Below are 22310 nucleotides of genomic sequence, written 5' to 3'. Positions count from 1 at the left end.
GAGGCTTAGCTGTAGCCCAGTGCTCGCCTAAGTTTCCAAAATCCTACCGAGTGGAGAGCAAACCTCCCACTCGGGGGCTTAGCTGCATCCCAGTGCTCACCTAAGTTTCCAAAATCCTACCGAGTGGAGAGCAAACCTCCCACTCGGGGGCTTAGCTGCAGCCCAGTGCTCGCCTAAGTTTCCAAAATCCTACCGAGTGGAGAGCAAACCTCCCACTCGAGGGCTTAGCTGCAGCCCAGTGCTCGCCTAAATTTCTAAAAACCTACCGAGTGGAGAGCAAACCTCCCACTCGGAGGCTTAGCTGCATCCCAGTGCTCGCCTAAGTTTCTAAAATCCTTCCGAGTGAAGAACAAGTTTCTCACTCGGAGGCCTGGTCGCAACCCAACACTCGCCCACACATGACGAGCACAGGTCGATGACAATTTGTTCTTCACTCCTACCTGCAAAAGAGCATTACAGATGCTAGTATATACTCCAACCCAAAGAAGATGGTTGTCCAAAAGAAGCAAACGTATTTCAACGGCAAATCAAGTTCGGATAACGTCCTACGGACCCAGAAGTGCTCAGGCATCAAGTCTGTTAAAGTTTGGCGGTTACAAAAATCACTCGGCATTCCGAGGCAATTTCAAATCATCAAGCATAATAGTTTTTTACCCCTCCTGCGGAGGGCTGGAAGGCGCAACGAACTCGTCCAGGTCGATCCCATCTGCGATTCGAGTGGCAGCCGCGATGAAGGTCTCCATGAAAGAATGGAAATCATGCTTCCTAGTATTGGCCACCTTGAGAGACACCAGCTTGTCTTCTCTCGCTTCTTTGCAGTGGACGCGGACCAAGGACAGAGCGACATCAGCACCGCACCGGACAAAAGACTTCTTCCATTCTTGCACTCGACTCGGAGTTTCATTCAGTCGAGTCATCAGCGACTCAAGGTCGTTCTGAAGCGTTTCTTCTGGCCAGAGCGATGTATCGATGCGTGATGTGTCGGCCTTCAGTCTTGCAAGGTAATCGACCACTGCAGCAACGCGGGACTCGAGGCGGAGCACGTTCATAGCAGTTTCATCCTTCACCAGAGAATTGATGGGATCCAAGCCAGTCTCCACTCGACTAGTCTCCTCTTCAAAGTTTTGATAGAATTCTGTGGACACGACTCAAGGATAAGCTAATGCCCTTACAGCAAGTCAGTAACTACCAATCGGAGATAAGAGGTTACCTTCGAGCATGAGGAATAGCTTCTTGGCGAGTCCTCCCAGATAAACCTCCAAGTAATTCTTCTTTCCTGCCAGTTCGCCAGCTTTGTCGTCCAGGACCATATTGGCATTCTTCAGTCGAGTGACTTCTTGGTTAGCCACATCAAGAGCGGCTTTCAGATTAGTGTTTTCTTCTTCAAGTTTGTTGACAGAAGCCAACTTCTCTTCTGCAAGTCTAGTCTTGTCTGTAGCCGTTTTCTGCGCCTCGGCAAGGTCAAGGTCCTTCTTCTTCATAGCATCCATCAGTTTTCCTACGAAAATCACAATAAGATCAGATTCGGAGACAGGCAAGAAGCGAGGACAGTCGTCAAGATTCTCACCAAACATACCTTTTGCCTTCTCCTTCGCCTTCGTGAAGTTCTCTTGGACAAGCTTCTGGTCAAGCTCAAGCTGGATATACTTGTTCTCCAATTCGGTATAACGAGAAACAAGGTCACAAGATTTCTGCGAAAGTTCAGTTGACAAATATCAACGACAGATCACTTCCGAATGACTAAAGGAAAAATCATAGTATTTCTAAGACTACAACTGAATCTAAACATTCAACTGTAGTCTCGGGGACGACACCCAGTGGGTGCACTCAGCGTGCCCCCACTAATTCTATCAGCTAGACTCAGAGTCGATCACTCGACCGGAAGCAGTTAACTGACTCAGAGTCGATCAGTCGACCGGAAGCAGTTACTGTCAAAAAAAAATTCATACCATAGCCGATTGCCAGCAATCGACCACGGTCTCGGGGACTACACCCAGTGGGTGCACTAAGCGTGCCCCCACCAGTTTCATTGTTCCACTCGACCATGCTCGAATGGAACAAGTCAAGTGAGAAATTTCAAGACACAAAGACTATAGTCGACTGCCAGCAGTCCACCGTAGAATTGACACACCCAGTGGGTGCATGACAAACATCAAGATTTCCAGTCGATGTTCAACTAACCTGGACATTACTCTGGAGAGCTGAACTCGCGTCATAAGCTGCTTGGCTGGCGGTTCAGATCGCCTTCACCTGCTCCATCATAATCCCGGCCTGGCGGATGGCTTCCTTGGCAGCGCTCGCTTGGTCCTCCGGGATGTGGTAGGTGGAGAAGAGAGAGGGCGGGTCAGCACTCGACGATGAAGGGCGGGCAACCGTCAACGGCTCTGCAAAGGACACGGTAGTCTGAGTGACGTTGCTCCCTTCTGGAATCTGAGGTCCAGGCGCTGACACAACTTGAGCAGCCTTGCCAGCAGTTGCCTTCCTGCTCCTCCTGTGCCTCAGGGGCGCTTCATCGTCATCATCAGGGAGATTGATGATAACGCTAGGTGGAGCTGCATAAGAAGTTCAAAGTCAAAAACAAAGATTCATCGACCAAAAGTAAAACCGCGCAGATCATACCAGGATGAGAAGTAGCAGCATCTTCCATTTCTTGATCCTCATGCCTAGTAGAAGTCTCAGAAGTAGCAGCACTGCGGTTTCAAATATCAGTCGGTCAGCGATTGAAGTCGACCAAGAATGAAAAACATGAGTTATGCCGTTACCCAGAAACAGTCGAAATCTCCATCCTCATCTTCGGTAGGGCCTTCGCCGGTTTTGATGGGGCTGCTCGCAGTTGCTTCGACGCCTTTTCAGTCGGCGCCGGTGAAGTTGTCCGAGGGCGTTTCGTCGACTGCCCAGCAGGCACGACTCCCTTGCCATGATCAGCCGCAGGGTCGTTGGCGAGCTTGGACCTCCTTTCGGAACGAGGAGGCCCAACTTCCTCCTCCTCTTCCTCCTCCTCTTCCTCCTCATCAGAACCTGCGTCTTCGTCACCCTCATCTGCATCCGACTCCCACTCCTCTTGGCTTTCGCCTCCGCTTCCTTCCTCCTCTTCGGCTTGTGCCTGCGCCCCGTTGGGCATCGAGTACAACTCGGTGGTTTCCTGAAAGACAGCAAGCAAGACAAAAGTCAATCGACTCATCACGATGAAACAGAACGGATGGAGCAATCGGAGGAAAGTGGTCGTACCTTGTCCGCCTCATAAGATTAGTCGAGTGGCGGGATCCTCCTGGCTCCACAAGGGTTGTCCTTGTTCCCCGTCATGGCAGTCATCCACCTCTCTAGTGTGGCATCGTCGACCTTCTCTGGGTGGACCCGACTGGTGTCTTCAGTACCAGAATACAGCCACATCGGGTGGCCCCAGTACTGGAGTGGTTGGATGCGCCGCCGAAGGAAAACCTCCAGAAGGTCCATGTCGGTCACACCATCACGAATCAACTTAACTACTCGCTCCATCAACATTTTTACCTGAGCCTTCTCCTCCGGAACTACTTTCAGAGAGGATGGCTTGTTCACTCGACTCATAGAGAAGGGAGGGAGCCCAGTCGACTGGTCTTGGCAGTAGAACCAGGTCGACTGCCACCCTCTGACTTACTCGGGAAGGGTCATAGCTGGGAAAGCGCTCTTACTCCTCATCTGGACCCCGAGACCCCCACACATCTGGATTACCTGAGTTCTCTCGTCATTGGGGCTGGCCTTTTTCACCGTCTGAGAACGACAAGTGAATATGTGTTTGAAGAGGCCCCAGTGCGGCCGACAACCCAAGAAGTTCTCACACAAAGATACAAAGGCGGAGAGATAGGCGATGGAATTTGGGGTAAAATGGTGAAGCTGAGCTCCAAAGAAATTCAGAAACCCTCGAAAGAAGAGATGCGGTGGCAGAGAGAACCCTAGATCTACATGAGTCGCCAAGAGGACACACTCAACCTCCCGAGGCTGTGGCTGCCACTCCATCCCCGGGAGCCTCGCCGCCCCGTGCGCAATCAGGCCTTCATCGGCCAGGTCGTCGAGATCCTTTTGGGTGATGGTCGAGCGGATCCAATCACCCTGGATCCAACCTTGTGGCAAACAGGACTGCGACGATGATCCCCCTCGACTGGTCGCTCTCCCCTTCGCTTTCGCTGCCGCCGTCGCCTTCTTCGCCCGCTCCAAAGCCGCCGTCTTCTCCTTCACCATTGTCACCGTCTTCTCCTTCACCATTGTCACCGATGGGACCGGAACAGAGCAGCGGCGTCAGGTAGTTAGTGGGTGCAGCAAATGAATCTGGAGGCGAGGGAGGAGAAAATGAGGAGGCACTGTTCAAAAACCTCCGCCGGTTTCCTTATATGGAGTCACTTCTGAGTGGCTGACGAGTAGGCCCATGCGATCCTGTCAAATCCCGAAACAGTCGCACAAGCGATACGTGGCGAAAAAGGCGGCGCAAGAATCGAGGCGTCCCTGCCTAATCCCATCCGAGTACCATGGTCTTCTCCGTTTCGCGCGCTCCCCAAAATTCGGATCCCACTAAATCCGCTAACCGCAGGGCAACTTGTCAGACGGGAGATCTCCTGCGATCCGTCGCTCGGAAATCCCCAAGTTCATAAAGTTCACTCGACAGATATGAAGAATGGATCAAGGCGACTGAACGAAAGTTGACACCCTCACTTGAAAGTCATCAATCTAGAGCAAAACACCTTTACAGCACCAAAAAGCAGGTCGGAAAGATTGCCAAGTCCTTCCTAACTCAAACCTCGATCCATTCGGGGGCTACTGATGAAGTCATGTACCTAGGGTAGGGTCATGAACCTGACCAAGGTACCCTCCCCAAGGACATCTCTTAGAAGAAGTTGTCTTCCAGTCGACCAAGAGGGACTCCACTGGACGGACTAGAAGACACTCGACGAACCTGAAGACACTCGACCATGAAGACTCACTCGACCATCAGGGGTTCAGGGTCTACTCTGAATCCAAACAGTCTGTAATTAAGTAGTCTTAATGGCCATGATGGCACTTTATGTAGGGCGTTACCAGTAACGCCCGATTTTAATGTACTTTAAACCTCTGCTACGTGGGTTGGCTAGGGTCTTGGCGTCCTCTATATAAGCCACCCCCCTCCACTGGTAGAAGGATTCGCACCCCTGTAACTCTCACACACATAATCCAGTCGACCGCCTCCGGGCTCCGAGACGTAGGGCTGTTACTTCCTCTGAGAAGGGCCTGAACTTGTAAAACACTCGTGTGTACAACTGCTCCATAGCTAGGATCTTGCCTCTCCATACCTACCCCCCATTCTACTATCGGACTTAGAACCACGACACTGTCCGAGGAGAAAAGTCTCGCCCTGGACCGCGTCGTGGTTGATGATCAAAGAAGCCATCGGGCCTAAAGGCGATGATACAGAGGAACTCTCAATGAAAGCACCAATGTCGGTGTCAAAACCGGCGGATCTTGGGTAGGGGATCCTGAACTGTGCGTCTAGGCGGATGGTAACAGGAGACAAGGGACACGATGTTTTTACCCAGGTTCGGGCCCTCTCGGTGGAGGTAAAACCCTACTCCTACTTGATTAATATTGATGGTATGGGTATTACAAGAGTTGATCTACCACGAGATCAGAGAGGCTAAACCCTAGATGCTAGCCTATGGTATGATTGTTGTTCGTCCTACGTACTAAAACTCTCCGGTTTATATAGACACCAGAGAGGGATAGGGTTACACAGAGTCGGTTACAATGGGAGGAGATCTTCATATCGTATCGCCAAGGTTGCCTTCCATGCCAAGGAAAGTCCCATCCGGACACGGGACGAGGTCTTCAATCTTGTATCTTCATAGTCCGGGAGTCCGGCCAAAGGTTATAGTCCGGCCATCCGGACACCCCCTAATCCAGGACTCTCTCACTCTCTCACAAGCAAAACATGATCAAACCCTAGAACTCATTGAGTCTTAATCACATGGTGATTTGAACTAGTTTAGACACTAGTAAACTCTTTGGATGTTGGTCACATGGCGATGTGACCTATTAGTGTTAATCACATGGCAATGTGAACTAGATTATTGACTCTAGTGCAAGTGGGAGACTGTTGGAAATATGCCCTAGAGGCAATAATAAATTAGTTATTATTATTATATTTCCTTGTTCATGATAATCATTTATTATCCATGCTATAATTGTATTGATAGGAAACTCAGATACATGTGTGGATACATAGACAACACCATGTCCCTAGTAAGCCTCTAGTTGACTAGCTCGTTGATCAATAGATGGTTACGGTTTCCTGACCATGGACATTAGATGTCGTTGATAACGGGATCACATCATTAGGAGAATGATGTGATGGACAAGACCCAATCCTAAGCCTAGCACAAAGATCGTGTAGTTCGTATGCTAAAGCTTTTCTAATGTCAAGTATCATTTCCTTAGACCATGAGATTGTGCAACTCCCGGATGCCATAGGAATGCTTTGGTTGTACCAAACGGCACAACGTAACTGGGTGGCTATAAAGGTGCACTACGGGTATCTCCGAAAGTGTCTGTTGGGTTGGCACGAATCGTGACTGGGATTTGTCACTCCAGTTGACGGAGAGGTATCTTTGCGCCCACTCGGTAGGACATCGTCATAATGCGCACAATGTGACCAAGGGGTTGATCACGGGATGATGTGTTACGGAACGAGTAAAGAGACTTGCCGGTAACGAGATTGAACAAGGTATCGGGATACCGACGATCGAATCTTGAGCAAGTACAATACCGCTAGACAAAGGGAATTGTATACGGGGTCGATTGAGTCCTTGACATCGTGGTTCATCCGATGAGATCATCGTGGAACATGTGGGAGCCAACATGGGTATCCAGATCCTGCTATTGGTTATTGACCAGAGATCGTCTCGGTCATGTTTGCATGGTTCCCGAACCCGTAGGGTCTACACACTTAAGGTTCGATGACGCTAGGGTTATAGGGAATAGATATACGTGGTTACCGAATGTTGTTCGGAGTCCCGGATGAGATCCCGGACGTCATGAGGAGTTCTGGAATGGTCCGGAGGTAAAGATTTATATATGGGAAGTCCTGTTTTGGTCACCAGAAAAGTTCCAGGTGCTATCGGTAATGGACCGGGACCACCGGGAGTGTCCCGGGGGTCCACCAAGTGGGGCCACCGGCCCCAGAGGGCTGCATGGGCCAAGTGTGGGAGGGGACCAGCCCCAGGTGGGCTGGTGCCCCCCCCCCCCACCATGGCCCAAGGCGCCTAGGGCTTGGGGGAAACCCTAAAGGGGGCGCCCCCTTGCCTTGGGGGGCAAGGCAACCCCACTGGCCGCCGCCCCCTCCTCAGATTGGATCTGAAGGGGCCGGCCCCCTATCCTTTGCCCCTATATATATGTGGGGGGTGGGAGGGCAGCTGCACCCAAGTTCTGGCGCAGCTCTCCCCCTCTGCCAAGTCCTTCTCCTCTCCCGCGGTGCTTGGCGAAGCCCTGCAGGATTGCCACGCTCCTCCATCACCACCAAGCCATTGTGCTGCTGCTGGACGGAGTCTTCCTCAACCTCTCCCTCTCTCCTTGCTGGATCAAGGCATGGGAGACGTCACCGGGCTGCACGTGTTTTGAACGCGGAGGTGCCGTCCGTTCGGCACTAGGATCTCCGGTGATTTGGATCACGACGAGTACGACTCCTTCAATCCCGTTCTCTTGAACGCTTCCGCTTAGCGATCTACAAGGGTATGTAGATGCACTTTCCTTCCCCTCTTTGCTAGTCTCTACATAGATAGATCTTGGTGACTCATAGGAAAATTTTGAATTTCTGCTACATTCCCCAACATCAATATGCTCAACCTGATACCCTTTGAAGTGACCTGCCACAATATCCACCTCGCGTCTGTAAGCCGCCATGAGTGGATCCTTAGAATCCCAAGTGCCAGAAACTTGCTGGGCCACCAGATCAGAGTCTTCAAAGCATCGTACCCGGCTTAAATTCATCTCCGTGGGCACATGGAGGCCATGGAGTAAAGCCTCGTAGTCAGCTGCATTGTTAGTACAGGGGAACATTAAACGGAGAACATAACAGATTTTATCACCTCGAGGGGAAGTAAGGAAAACTCCAGCCCCCGAGCCCTCCAATTGCCTGGATCCATCAAAGTGAATAGTCCAGTATGTGTTATCCGGTTTGTCCTCTGGTGCCTATAACTCGGTCCAATCATTGATGAAGCCAACAAGTGCCTGTGACTTGATAGATGTCCGAGGCATATACTTCAACCCATGCGGGCCAAGCTTAATTGCCCACTATGCAACCCGGCCAGTTGCCTCCCTGTTCTGAATTATATCGCCCAAAGGAGCTGAACTGACCACTGTAATGGGATGGCCTTTGAAAGTATTGTTTGAGCTTCCGACTCGCCATAAAAACCCCATATACCAGCTTCTGCCAATGCGGTTATTGTTGCTTTGACTCGATAAGCACTTCGCTGATATAGTAAACCAGCCGTTGAACTGGATATTACTTTCCAGCCTCCTTGCGTTCGACCACAATTGCCACACTGACAGCACGGGCATTAGCAGCCACGTAGAATAAAAATGGCTCCTTATCAACCGGAGCAGCAAGGACTGGCGGTTTAGCCAATTGTCGCTTCAAGTCTTCAAACGCCGCACCAGCCGCATCACTCCAGACAAAGGTGTCTGTTTTCTTCAACATCTGATATAGAGGGATCACCTTCTCCCCCAAGCGGGTAATAAACCGGCTCAGGGCTGCAATTCGACCCGCCAGACGCTGAATATCATTAATGCATGCCGGTTTAGCCAAGGATGTGATCGCTTTGATCTTTTCAGGATTTGCTTCAATGCCTCTGTTGGACACCAGGAAACCTAAAAGCTTGCCTGCCGGAACACCAAAAACACATTTTTCCGGATTGAGCATCATCTTGTAAACCCGAAGATTGTCAAAGGTCTCCTTGAGATCATCTATCAATGTCTCCTTCTTCCTGGATTTTACTACAATGTCATCCACATAGGGATGAACATTGCGCCCAATCTGAGTGTGAAGACAATTTTGCACACAACACTGATAAGTTTTCTGGGCACTCTTGAGACCAAAGGGCATAGAAACATAGCAGACGGCTCCAAAGGGAGTGATGAAGGCCGTCTTCTCCTGGTCTTTAACTGCCATTTTGATCTGATGATAACCTGAATAAGCATCCAAGAAACTCAAACGCTCACAACCCGCCGTCGCATCAATGATCTGATCAATACGCGGGGGAGCAAAAGGATCGGTCGGACAAGCTTTGTTCAAATCTGTGTAGTCCACACACATGCGCCAAGTGTCGTTTTTCTTAAGAACCAACACCGGATTAGCCAACCACTCAGAGTGAAACACTTCGATGATAAAGCCAGCAGCCAACAGTCGGGCTACCTCCTCACCAATGGCCTTGCGCCTTTCCTCGTTAAAGCGGCGAAGAAACTCCTTGACCGGTTTAAACTTGGGATCAATATTGAGAGTGTTCTCAGCGAGTTCCCTCGGTACACCTGGCATGTCAGAAGGCTTCCATGCAAAAATGTCCCGGTTCTCATGGATGAACTCGATGAGCGCGCTTTCCTATTTCGGATCCAGATTTGTGCTGATGCTAAACTGTTTGGATGAATCGCCAGGAACAAAGTCAACAAATTTAGTCTCATCAGCCGGTTTGAATTTCAGGTTCGGGTCATGCTCAGTGGTGGGATTCTTCAGAGGGGTCATGTCTGCCGGATCAACATTGTGCTTATAGAACTTCAATTCCTCTGTAGCACAAACTGACTCAGCATAAGCCGCATCACCTTCCTCGCAATCCAAAGTGATCTTACGACTTCCGTGAACGGTGATGGTCCCCTTATGATCCGGCGTCTTAAGCTGCAAATAAATATAATAGGGCCTCGCCATGAACTTTGCATAACCCGGCCGTCCAAACAGTGCGTGCTACGGGCTCTGGATCTTCACCACTTCACAGGTCAATGTTTTAGACCGAGAGTCGTGCTCATCACCAAACACAACCTCCAAAGCTATCTTGCCAACAGGATATGCCGATTTACCTGGTACTACACCATGAAAAACAGTGTTTGACGGTTTAAGACTCTTGTCTGTCAAACCCATGTGACGAAAGGTTTCATAGTACAGGATGCTGATGCTACTCCTTCCATCCATAAGCACATTGGTGAATTTATAACCTCCCACCTAAGGTGCCACCACTAAAGCCAGGTGACCCGGATTGTCAACCCGGGGCGGATGATCCTCTCTGCTCCACACAATGGGTTGCTCGGACCACCGCAAATAACGTGGTACTGCCGGTTCAACAGCATTAACTGCCCTCTTGTGAAGCTTCTGATCACGCTTGCACAAACTAGTAGTGAATACATGATACTGCCCACCATTCAATTGCTTCGGGTGACTTTGAAAACCTGACTGCTGATGATTCCCCTGATTGTTCTGTTGATTGTTACCACCTTGATTGTTCTGGTTGCCCTGATTATTCTGAAATCCAGAGTTTGAACCGCCGCCACCATGAAAACCTGGACCTGAACCGCCCGGCAGACCCTGATCATATTGCAAAAGATCAGAGTTTTTGAACTCCTTAATAATGAAACAATCCTTCTAGAGATGTGTTGCTGGGACCTCCTTGGTCCCGTGCTTTGGGCAGGGCTGATTCAACAGACGCTCCAGATTCATACCGCCGCCGTGCTGGGGCGGTTTACCCTTACGATGCTGCATATTAGTGTTAGCCACAAAATTTGAATTATCTGCTTTGCGCTTACCATTATTCCCATGGCCTCCCTAGTTGTGTTGTTGCCCTTTGCACCGTCGTTCTTCTTTCCCTTCTCCAGTTTTTCCTCATCAGAATCGGGATCCTTGGTACTATCAGAATCAACATATTTGACCAAGGCTGCCATAAGGGTTCCCATGTCGTTGCAGTGACGCTTGAGCCGTCCCAACATCATCTTTAATGACTTAAACCGGCAGTTACGCTCCAGTGTTATGATTGCTTAGCCAGCATTAATCTGGCCCGATGAATGCAAAACTTCTGAAAACCGGCACACCCAATGAGTTGTTGACTCGTTTTCTCCTTCAACATAGGCATCCAGGTCCACGATGGACATAGGCTGTTTGCATGTATCCTTGAAATTTGCTATAAACCGGGCCTTCAATTGGTCCCATGACTCGATGGAGTTCGTTGGCAGGTTTTTCAACCAAGTACGGGCTGTTCCTTCCAACATCATCGTGAAGTACTTTGCACAGGCCGCTTCATCCACATCCAGCATTTCCATTGCCATCTCATAACTTTCCACCCATGCCTCGGGCGGTTGATCGGCGGTGTAATTTGGCAACTTGCGTGGAGCCTTGAAATCCTTGGGCAGTCGCACATTACGGAGAGCCGGAATGAGGCACGGCACTCCCCAGGAGCTGAAGGCAAGCCCGGTGTCTCGGTCTACTGACGCTGCTGGCTGAACCGGGGAGGGTTGATAACGACCCGTATATTGTGCTGCTAAAGCGGCCTCCCTTCCTGCTCTGCCATTATCCACCACGTCCTGAGCATTTACCTCGCCACGCGCCGGATTGGGTCCTTGAGGGGAATCGCGACGCCGCGCACTGTTGGACACCTCCGATTCATCTATGTGCCTGCTATAGCTTCTGCTCGGATGGGGGGTCGTGTGAATCCTATCTCGGCTATATGAATAAGCCTGCTACTGCACCATAGCAGTCTGAAGAAGATCCCTGGCCCGTCGTGTCTCAACCGCCGACGATGATTCACCCTCCATCGGAATAGCTGCCAGTCGAGATGTTGCTGCTATCATGTTATCCAAAGGGGTAGAAAAGTGACCCGGCGGTGGCATTGTGTACCGTGGCGGGTTGTCTGTCCGTCGAGGTGGACCCATCACCTGAGGTTGATCTGATGCTCCATTCGTTGGCACGATTGTCCGGTTTACTGCTGCCGGGTTGCTGGTCCCTGCCCCTGGCGTATTGAGGAGATTCATCACATTGCAATCCGCCTGCAAGCGAGATCGATGTTTCCTACTCAATACTTCATTCAAGGCGTTCTGATCCAACAAAACTCGATAATTCTCGGACTTAATCCTCCACGCCTGGGCATCTAAAGAGGCCCGTTCCTTAGCCATCCTGGTATCCTCTGCCGCCAAGTCCTCCTTGGCTTGCGTTATCTGATCCCGTAACTTGGCGACCTCTGCGTTATGCCGATCTTGAGTCTCTGGGGTAACTGCTATGGCCAATAACGCTGTCCAGGCGTCCATCAATCCGGACAGAATTTGAGCCGGCGGCGCGCGGAGCCTCCTGCCCCTGCTGCTGGCCCGGAACCTAATGCCGCCGCGGTAAAATTCTGCAAGGTTGGTTGTGTACCGGCCATGAAGATTGCAACTCAGTTTGGCGGTTCAAGAAATTCCGGAATACTAGTGCCATCAGAATACCCTTCGAACACACCGTCATGAACTTGGTACAAGGACTCGGTTTCACTAGTCGATGATTCACCGTCGGAATAAGCGACCGTCTCACCTTCAGACACCGGTTCAGATCCGATCCCATGGACACATATGACGAATGCATGCTTCACGGCGGGCTGAATCCGGGCTGGACTCGCACGCTGAGCCGTTTCGATGAGGTCGGTGCAGATGTCCGGCTCAGGGCCCGGTTCGTCGATTTTGCTGATGAAGACGTGAATTCCTCCGAAGGGGACCCGGTACCCGTACTCGATTGAGCTAGCGTCGTGGCCCCAGCCTACATCATCGATGTAGAGCTTGCCGCGACGACTCTTGGTCATCCGGCCCACTGTGTATCCTTTGAGTCCTTCAAAGCTGCCCTTCAAGAACTCAACACCATCGTGCAATAGCCCCATGGTGGGCGCCAACTGTCGTGGAAATATCACGTCAGATGTCCTCGTAAAAGGACTTAGTCGTGGAGCCATCGCGACGGGTTAGCTTAAAGGGGTTAAACCGGACGAAGAACACGAGGATTTTATACTAGTTTGGCCCCTTCGATGAAGGTAAAAGCCTACGTCTAGTTGTGATGGAATTATTGGGGTCTCGATAACCAGGGAGCAAAACACGCTATGCCTGGCTCTCAAGTTGTTATTTCTTTTCCCTGAACCGCCGCCGGGTCATCCCCTTATATACATGGGTTGACGCCCGGCCGGTTTCCAGAGTCCCGAGGCCAGCTCATACAAGTGTCCGGCTCGGTCTCTCCTTTCGTAACTTACAATACAAGTTACATAACCATGGTGGTTTACCACTATGGGCCCTAATCCGCCTTTGGGCTCTGGGCCTCTAAGCTTCATTAGTAAAGCGCCATCTTCTGGGTCTTCGTGGGCTTCAATATAGTTGAAGGTGAACTGGCCCCTCCTGGGCGGTTTACACTCAGTAGTTATATCCCCAACAATGATCGATATCGACTTGTAATGTGAAGACAAACTCGCTACTCGCGGTTTCGAGACTTGTAATGTTATAACTTCATTCGGTATTTGAAATTCAGAGACTAATATGATGAATTGTATTCGGAGACTAATCTTCTATTGTATTCGAGAAATCTGCTGTTTATATGTTGTGCTCTCTGTATTATGTGCAGTAACATGTTTTGTAACCTGTGCAAATATCAGAAAAAAAACAAAAATCATTAATATTCATACTAATGGCGCACCAGTTGGCACACTAATGGCGCACTAAAGAAAGGACACTAAAGGTGCATCACCCCCTAGTGCGCCATTAGTATGCCAAAGCACATGGGTAAAGATGGCCCCCCCTGGGAGGCATACTAATGGCGCACGGTGGGCTATACTAATGGCGCACTGCACGGTGCGCCATTAGTATATCAGATAATAATGGCACACCAGGGGTGCGCCATTAGTATTTAATTCTAATGGCGTGGTGCTAGTGGCGCACTAGTAGTGCGCCATTAGTAGGCAAAACTGGTGCGCCACTAGCAGGCCTTTTCCTAGTAGTGTTTTATCACGAAGTAAAACATGGCGCAAAATTCCAAGGTCAGGAGCACTAAGGCCCCAACTGTTCCCGCAACCAATTAAACATCTACTAGCAAATATTGCATAGTAACCTAGAACAGGAAAAGTATACTAGTAGTTCTTGCATCCAACACTCTTCTCCTTTCCCCTACGGTAATTTCATCAATAAAATATCCCACGTCACTAGGATGTGGTTGCTCGATGTTGTCCTCAAAAGGCAATTTGCAAACCTCACAAAAATCATAGAGTGACTTCTCCTTAAACTCATCATATAAACAAAAATCTACCGAAGGTGGTGAGCTCCTAGCATGAAAATGAAAATTTTGCATGAAAATATTAGTGAGTAGGAGGTACTAATCACACTTATCGTGGATAAAGTCGGTGATGCCTGCATTTTCAGCCAAGTAATAGAAATCCTCATATATTCTGGCTGCCTTCAAGAATGCATCACATGGCCATTCACATGGTCGGACCACGGTGCGAGGAAGGTTGTACTTGGGCTTTGCATTGTCTTCATTCTCCTTTTCCTTCGAACCCCGGCTCGAGGAGCATCTCAACAATCTCCTCAACATTTTCTTCCTCTAAAAATTTCTGAAATTTTTAGTGACTCAAAATAAAAGTGAACCAAACTCAACGAGATTGATGGCAACTACTCCCCTAAGTGCCTAGAGACTATATCATGCATTAAAACTACTTTGGACCATGTAAATTTGACATGCAATCTCAAGAACAGGGTCACCTCAGCAGCAAAAATTGCAATAAATAAAGGACTAGAACAAAAACTAATTGGATCATTGGAGGAGTCACATACCGAAGAGCAATCCCCCAAAGCAGTTTTGTGAATGGAGCTTTGAGAAAGGAGATGGAAAATGGCAGCAAAATGAGCAAGAACAGGAGTTTGAGCTAAGGGATGATTTTTTCTGGAGGAAGACGAAGTGGATGGGTGCTGGAATAAGTGGAGGGGGGCCTCGTGGGGCCCATGAGGCAGGGGCGCGCCCTCCACCCTCGTGGCTCCCTGGTGCATCCCCCTGGTGTGTTCTCAGTGCCAAAAATTATCAAGTATTCTATAAAAAATCATACTAAATTTTCAGGGCATTTGGAGAACTTCTATTTTCAGGGTATTTTTTATTGCAAGGATAATCAAAAAAAGACAAAAAATAACATTTTTTATTTATTTATTCCAAATAACAGAAAGTAAAAGGAAGGTACAGAAAGTTGTGCTTTCTAAGTTCATCCATCTCATGCTCATCAAAAGGAATACATTAACAAGTTTGATCAAGACTTATTAACAAACATCTTTCGAATGACATGAAACTAGAGAATTTTCGAATGACATCAAAAGGAATACATTAACAAGTTTGATCAAGACTTATTAACAAACCTCTAGGGAATTTTTTAGTTTGTTTTTGATTCATATTTTGTTGTAGTAGAGATGTCTTAAATTCTTTCTAGGGATTCATAGTAAGTTCTAAAGTTTTGGTGAAATGTTGATTTATTTCCGTTTCGCCAAATTTCTCGCACTTAATATGTCCATTTTACAGTAGAGGCCATGCCAAAAAAATTTGGATATCTTTAAATTTATGTATCTGCATGTTCTAGGATATTTTTTCCTTGAAATTGCGGACAATGGCAGGTATCGTGGTGTTTCCCGGTGGCCCGGGGGAAGTAGGTCGCCCAGATCCAAAGTCCCCACACTGGCAAGAAGCATTGGCTCGGTACATCACTACTAGGGAAAGCCGTAGGAGCAGTGCGGGGTGATGACCTATCAGGGCCCGCGCTACTGCTACGACGCTACAACTAACTTTTAGCAATAGCGCGGGTTCTACCCGTGCTACTACTAATACTTCTGCTAGTAGTAGCATGGTTGCCACCCGCGCTACTACTACTTAGCTGTAGGGCGGGTAAGGGCCCCGCGCTACAACTAACTAATTAGGAATTAAAAAAATAAATTCCGTCCATGGCTGCTACTGTTGCTGGTGGGCGTCAACGTCCTCTATCCATGGTTGATTCTGGTCCTGAAGGGGATGTAGTCGTCCATGGTGATGGTGCTTCCCCACCCAACTCATCCTCGCACCTCCCATGTGTTGTTGGTACAAATGAATAGAAAACGATTAGGATACGAAGAGAGAGAGAGAGAGAGAGAGAGAGAGAGAGAGAGATTGAGAGGAGTAGGAAGAGCAACTCACCAGTGCCAGCCGGAGTTGGAGATGACGCCCAAAACCACGGTGTCCGCATGTCCGCAAGCGGCTGTGTCCATGGCGGAACTGGCCGCTGCCATGGATGGCACTCTGCTGGATCTCGGTCTCCTTCCAGCAGCAGAGAAGGAGGAGGAAGGAGGGGGAGGGGCTGCGGTGGGAGTGAACATTGCCTGATTTGGAGGAGGCGACTGATAACCCACAAGTATAGGGGATCGCAACAGTTTTCGAGGGTAAAGTATTCAACCCAAATTTATAGATTCGACACAAGGGGATCCAAAGAATATTTGAAGGTATTAGCAACGAATTGTCAATTCAACCACACCTGAAGATTAATTATCTGCATCAAAGTGATTAGTAGCACAGTAGTATGATAGTTATGATGGTAGCAGCAGTAGTAACGATAACAGTAACAGTGATAGCAGTGATATTGTAGCAGTAACGATAGCAGTAGCAACAGTAGTAACTTAGCAAGAACAATATATGATAAATTCATAGGCACTGGATCGGTGACTCGTTGGTTGATACTCATCATGAGACAGTTATAACCTAGGGTGATATGACACTAGCTCCAGTTCATAAATATAATCTAGACATGTATTCCGTAAATAATCATACGTGCTTATGGAAAGAACGTGCATGACATCTTTTGTCCTATCCTGGCAGCGGGGTCCTATTAGAAACTAAGGCATATTAAGGCCTCCTTTTAATAGAGAACCGGAACAAAGCATTCACACATGGTACTACCCAGTAAACCCTGAAACTCTTCCGGTAACCCCAAAATGTTTCCAGTTTCTCTATAAACTATTTCTTATATTCCCAAAACTACTCTGAGAATATTTTCTCATAACTCTGACTCCACTAACACTCCACATATCATGATTCCCTTAAGGTGTGGCCATATAGGTTCGGTAAAATATAGACATGAACGAAAGTGCCTTTAGTTCAATGATGCATAGCGGAACCGTGGATATCCACATGGACCCCAATGAATACACAAATGATATTCAAGTGAACCTTTCGTTATCATATATTATTCCGTTTGCTTCACGATACTTTACAAAACCCGAGGTGAGATGTATCCTTGTCCGCTTGAGTCATTATCATGCTCATTATATTGGTCTCCTCGTAAACCTGTTTTGTTCTTCATTCTCGTTGACATGTTCCGGCATCCCTGTGCCTTAGTCACCTTTGTCGCCAGATGATGATGGATGCCGTCACACCGAGAGGTCCCTAAAAATATCTCCCCATCATTGGAGAAGCAAATCCCACTCTTGAGCTATGTAGCCCCTTATCACATTTTCCGATGAACCTGTAAGTTGTCGTTCTGATCACCATGTTACAGATGATGTTTGAGCAACCCCAAAGTCTATCATCTGTTATGAAGTGACTATGATACTCTCATGGTCTAAGGAACTAAACCATACATTAACTCTCCAAGTTATAACTTATAGACTTGCGACGATAACATCTCAACGTATAAAAAACAAGTTGGGTTAATTCAATATGATCATTCTACTAACATCATACTCTCAATGTTGTGAGGAATCCCCGTTACACTTAACCAAGTGTCCATGATTAGGAAAACATGATCATCACACGACACTTGAGTTAGTCCTAGAGGCAAGATAGGAATTAGGTTTAACCGTTTATCATGCTACACGTGCTTATGAGTTTTCGTCTGAATCACATATTCAAGAACATGGCAGTTATAGCATAGAATATAAACTCTTAATTATAAATATTAAAATAAATAATACAAATATTATTGGCTCTTGGGCATATTTTCAACATTCAGCACCACCGCAGCCGGAGGCACTGAGTCACGCGCCTCTTCTCACCGACCTCGTCTTAACCATCCCCCGTCTACACCACTAACCTCCCACACCTTTTGTTCTTACTATGGCAATGGCATCCCCCCACAGCACCCAAACGAGTCAACCTTCAAAATCCTTTACGCTTGGAACTGTCCGAGGCTAAGCCATACAAACACCTTGATGCGGTTCGCGACGCTGCCCTATTCGACATCGGCTCTAAATTTGAATCGACTGACGCAAAACAAATGTTTAGGTTCGACCAATGAGGTTATCAACATAGTCAAACGAGAGGATTATACGAGGATAAGTATAAACAATAGACACTGGAGGTATCAATTTTTTTAGATCAAGCAAAATAACTGGGCTATGGTCCGCCCAACCCTGATTTTATTTTTACATAGAACATGCCAAGGCAAGCTTTTGTTTTATCTGAGTAAAAAGACCATCCTATATTTATTTAGTTTTTATAAGAAAGCCAGCCCAGCCCAACATTCCTTTTGTGCCCAACCCAGTTGCGAACCTTTCGAACAGGAAAGATGGATTTGGGCTTTGAAGGAACTTTTAGTCATAAGGTTGACTCACCAACGAAATATACTGTAAATTCTTAAAAAAATAAGAAAAATGGGTGTATGTCTGCCATAGATTTGAAGCCTAATATGTGGGGCCCATGAGGTTGAAACCTATGCAAGGCCTTGTCAACTTAGTCAACAAATGATTCTGCTAGTTGTAGCCATTGGATTGACATCGAATGGCAGTCATGCTTCTTCAATCCCTGGTCTTCTTCTTTCAGCATCCCAAATCATCACCGGCGGGACGGGCTGCTCCTGCCTCATGGAACCAGAGGCACAGTTTTGCACGCGTTGCTGCCCCCACCCTATCCTAAAGAGCCAGCCAGGCCATCCATCTACCCCCACACTTCCTATTATTTTCCGGTGATGGCATCAGAACTCCATACTTGAACCAATCAACCATATTACTCCGCTTCATCTGGTACTCCACTTCCGTGTCTTTCTTGGCTCGGTGTCGTTCCCGTTCGAGCCGTCGCTATCGTCCATGCCTTGGTGTGTTCGCTGCGGCGTTACCGTCTAGCATTGTCAACATAGTCAACATACAACAGCCATCTGAAAAGGAGTGGCTCCTTAAATATTACGAGATTTTGTTTCCTTCTACTAATTGAATTTTGACATCTGGGTCCCACAAGGTTGAAACATACATATCGCGTTATCTATTCAGTCCCAATCGTGTACATACATACTGGTGTGTAACGATGGCCCGTGGCCGAGTCAGAAGCGGCACGTGTTGTACTGATCGTATTGTATAACTAGTATGCATATGAGACCGTGTCGACTAAGCAATAGTGTACAGTTGGCTAAATACAGTACACCAGAGAAAGAGGAAGAGGAAGAGAGTACGCATGCAGCTACTACCTCCATCCTATAATATAAAAATGTTTTTGACACTAATATTATGGGACGAAGGGAGTAGTAGTTAACATGGTCAAATTGATCGAGAGAGATTGAGAGACTACTAACGCAACTTGTAAGTACGATTTGTTTAAGATATTTGGCCCTAGAGGGTTTAAACCTTGTACACGTATGTCCATGCTGCGAAAAAAGGGCCAAAGAGTACATACATATGGCCGGGTTCTCGAATAATCGCGTAAAGTACATGCGTGCACGTACTCGTGCATACGGCCATGCTGGGCTAGTGAACATCGAGAAGCGTGGGCCAGCCGGCTACGCAACAACGTACGAAATCTCTACTCCTAATGTCTCAGTTGATAGGTCGCGTTCCGGGTTTTATTTTCGTCCCACCTCACCCGGTCTTTTTTGGTACTTCCTCCCACCTCCCCCTCAGCCATAAAAAACAAAGAAAAACCCCGCGATCGAGTCCCGCACACGTCCAAACTCCCGTCGTTATTAACTAAAAGGATCGAAAATAAACCACGGAGCACAAACCGGCGAAAATTAACCAGCGAAAAAAAATGGCAAACTGTGCGATCTCGATCTCGTCTGGTTTTTCTTTCGTATCTCACCCCGCACGTAAAACAAATCTCAATCTCGATCTGTGTCATCTCAGCCTCCAGCCCCGAGAGGAGCCGCCGCCGAGAGGAGACACCCCAGCCCCGAGAGGACCCACCACCGCCGCCGCCGCCGAGAGGAGACGCCCCAGCCCCGATAGGATCCGCCGCCGCCGCCGCCTCCCTCGGCTGCGGCCATGATGACCGATCTGGCGTTGGCGCCGCAGATCACCCTCTGGTCCATGGCCTCGACTAGGTACGAATCCCTCCTCCACTTCTTCTGGTTTGGTTATTTCCGCATCTTGATCTGATTCGGGCGTGTGTGCAGTTTGCTATGATCTGGCGACGGGGATGCAAGGAGAAGCTGCTGCGGTTTCAAGGGGCCGTGAGGATGCCCACCATGAAGGCGTGTCTGGGATGATGGAGGTGATATCCGCCAGGTCCCCGTTGCCGTCGACTGGCGGCGGCCACCGTCTCCTCTTCCATGGCATCGTCGGGGCCTTCCCCTGCCAAGCGTAGCGGCTCCTTGGCTGGATCACCGTCGCACACCTCACCGGCGTGGTCGGCAAGATCTGCATCTCGATCCTCGCCACTCTCCATCCTCTTGCAGGTAATAGGCTTTCCGCCCCCTCTTTTATCTCCGGCGTTCTCGTGTGCACGGATTGTGAGCGTGAAGGAATATTTCTCTTCTATTTCATGGTGCTGCTGTGCTCCTTCTGCTTTCACACTGCACATATATAGATTCTTCAAAGGAATTGGATGCTGATAATATCAACTAAGTTCCCTGAATGTGATATATATTCTTCCCTCGCTTTGAATTGATTGCCCCAAACAATATATCTCTGGTCGACAGTCCTGGCCTATTATTATTGTTGTTAATTTACAACACTCTGCGCTGTATTGTCCAATCATGGTCCAAACTTCAACTTGGTTGTGGATTCATTGTATGTACCATATGCTGTTCATAGCTACAAAATTGCAATCTCGCGAAAATGTTCTTGAATACAGTAAATTTTTTGTCACATAACCCATATGCTGATGATAAAGTTTGTTGTATGTGCTTGTGGCATACTGATCCGACAGGTGGCAGGTATGCATTCAGATGTTGCAGCTCTAAGGAAGGGTAGTATATGGCACATGGCTTCGTGGGTTGTTCAACAAAAAGTGTTTTGGGCATATTCGAAAGGCAATCTTGTGAAAATTATACATCGATTTTCTTATTCCGTCATCAGCTTCTATTGATTTGAGCGATACAAAAAGTTCAGCACTGAATTTTAGTATGTTAACTTGCAAGATTTCTCACGACTATGTTTTTTTGTTATAGGTTTATAAATTTCGAAATATAGTTGCAGCTTCACGGAATGGACGGCCCAAATTATGTTAGTGTCTATATTTTTACTTGGTGGTGGTCTAGCGTGAGTGACACCTGCATCTGTAACTTACCCATTGGATGTTCTTCGATATCACCTGACAACACAGGTGATGCTTTTCTTCCTTTCGTGATTTGTGAATAACACTAAGCCAACCAATCAATCAATATAACTTCCAGTTAGAACTTAGAGCATCTTTACCTAACGCTTTCATGCAATGTAGCTTTACAGACCAAAGGAACAGGTTTTAGTAAGCTAAACTTTCATGTCTATAAAATTCTGCAGAAAACCACTAGGTATTACAAGGGCATCTTTCACACGTTGTCTACAATTTGTAGAGAAGAGAATAGTAGAGGATTGTATAAAGGCCTTTGGTCCACCTTATTGGTAAGCCGTATGTTTCTGCTGAGAATTGTTTTTTAGTTGACTTCCCAGTAACTTTTATGTGTTACAGGGAGTTGGACCTGATATATCAATCAACGTTTATGTATATGAATCCTTGAGGTCTCATTGGAAAATGGAAAGTTGAATGTCAAACTGTGCGACCAATGATTTGATATGGTACCTCCCTCTTCTCTCTTCTATGAACCCTATAACACACATCTCAAATCTTAATTTCTTTCATCCTATTGCACGTTAATTCCAGTTGGGTGTGTTAACCTACAGTAATCAATCAAGTCAACAAATATAACAATGATACTTTGTCTTCTGATTTTTGGTGATGATTTTTTTTGTGACTGAACTAACAGGAGTTGAAGCATGTGTTCTTATTTTTTTTTTATGACTAGATGCATATGAACTGAAGCTCCATAATTTTCTTTTCAAGTCGACATTGGTGGCAACCAATACAATTAGCGTTATTTACAACCAATGAAGTCTTATAATTTTCTTTCTTAGAAATATAGAGTGACGCTGACTAT

General features: G+C 47.6%; 1 pseudogene; it reads left to right on the top strand.

Annotated features, from left to right (window-relative positions):
- The window catches only part of LOC123158532 (solute carrier family 25 member 43-like), a 53365-nt pseudogene extending 31379 nt beyond the window's left edge, over positions 1-21986 (top strand).
- The last annotated feature ends 324 nt before the right edge of the window (positions 21987-22310 follow it).

The sequence above is a fragment of the Triticum aestivum genome, chromosome 7B, assembly GCF_018294505.1.
Source record: "Triticum aestivum cultivar Chinese Spring chromosome 7B, IWGSC CS RefSeq v2.1, whole genome shotgun sequence".
NCBI classification, from domain to species: Eukaryota; Viridiplantae; Streptophyta; class Magnoliopsida; order Poales; family Poaceae; genus Triticum; species Triticum aestivum.
The sequence above is the reverse complement of the archived record's forward strand: the minus strand, read 5'-3'. Positions and strand labels throughout refer to the sequence as shown.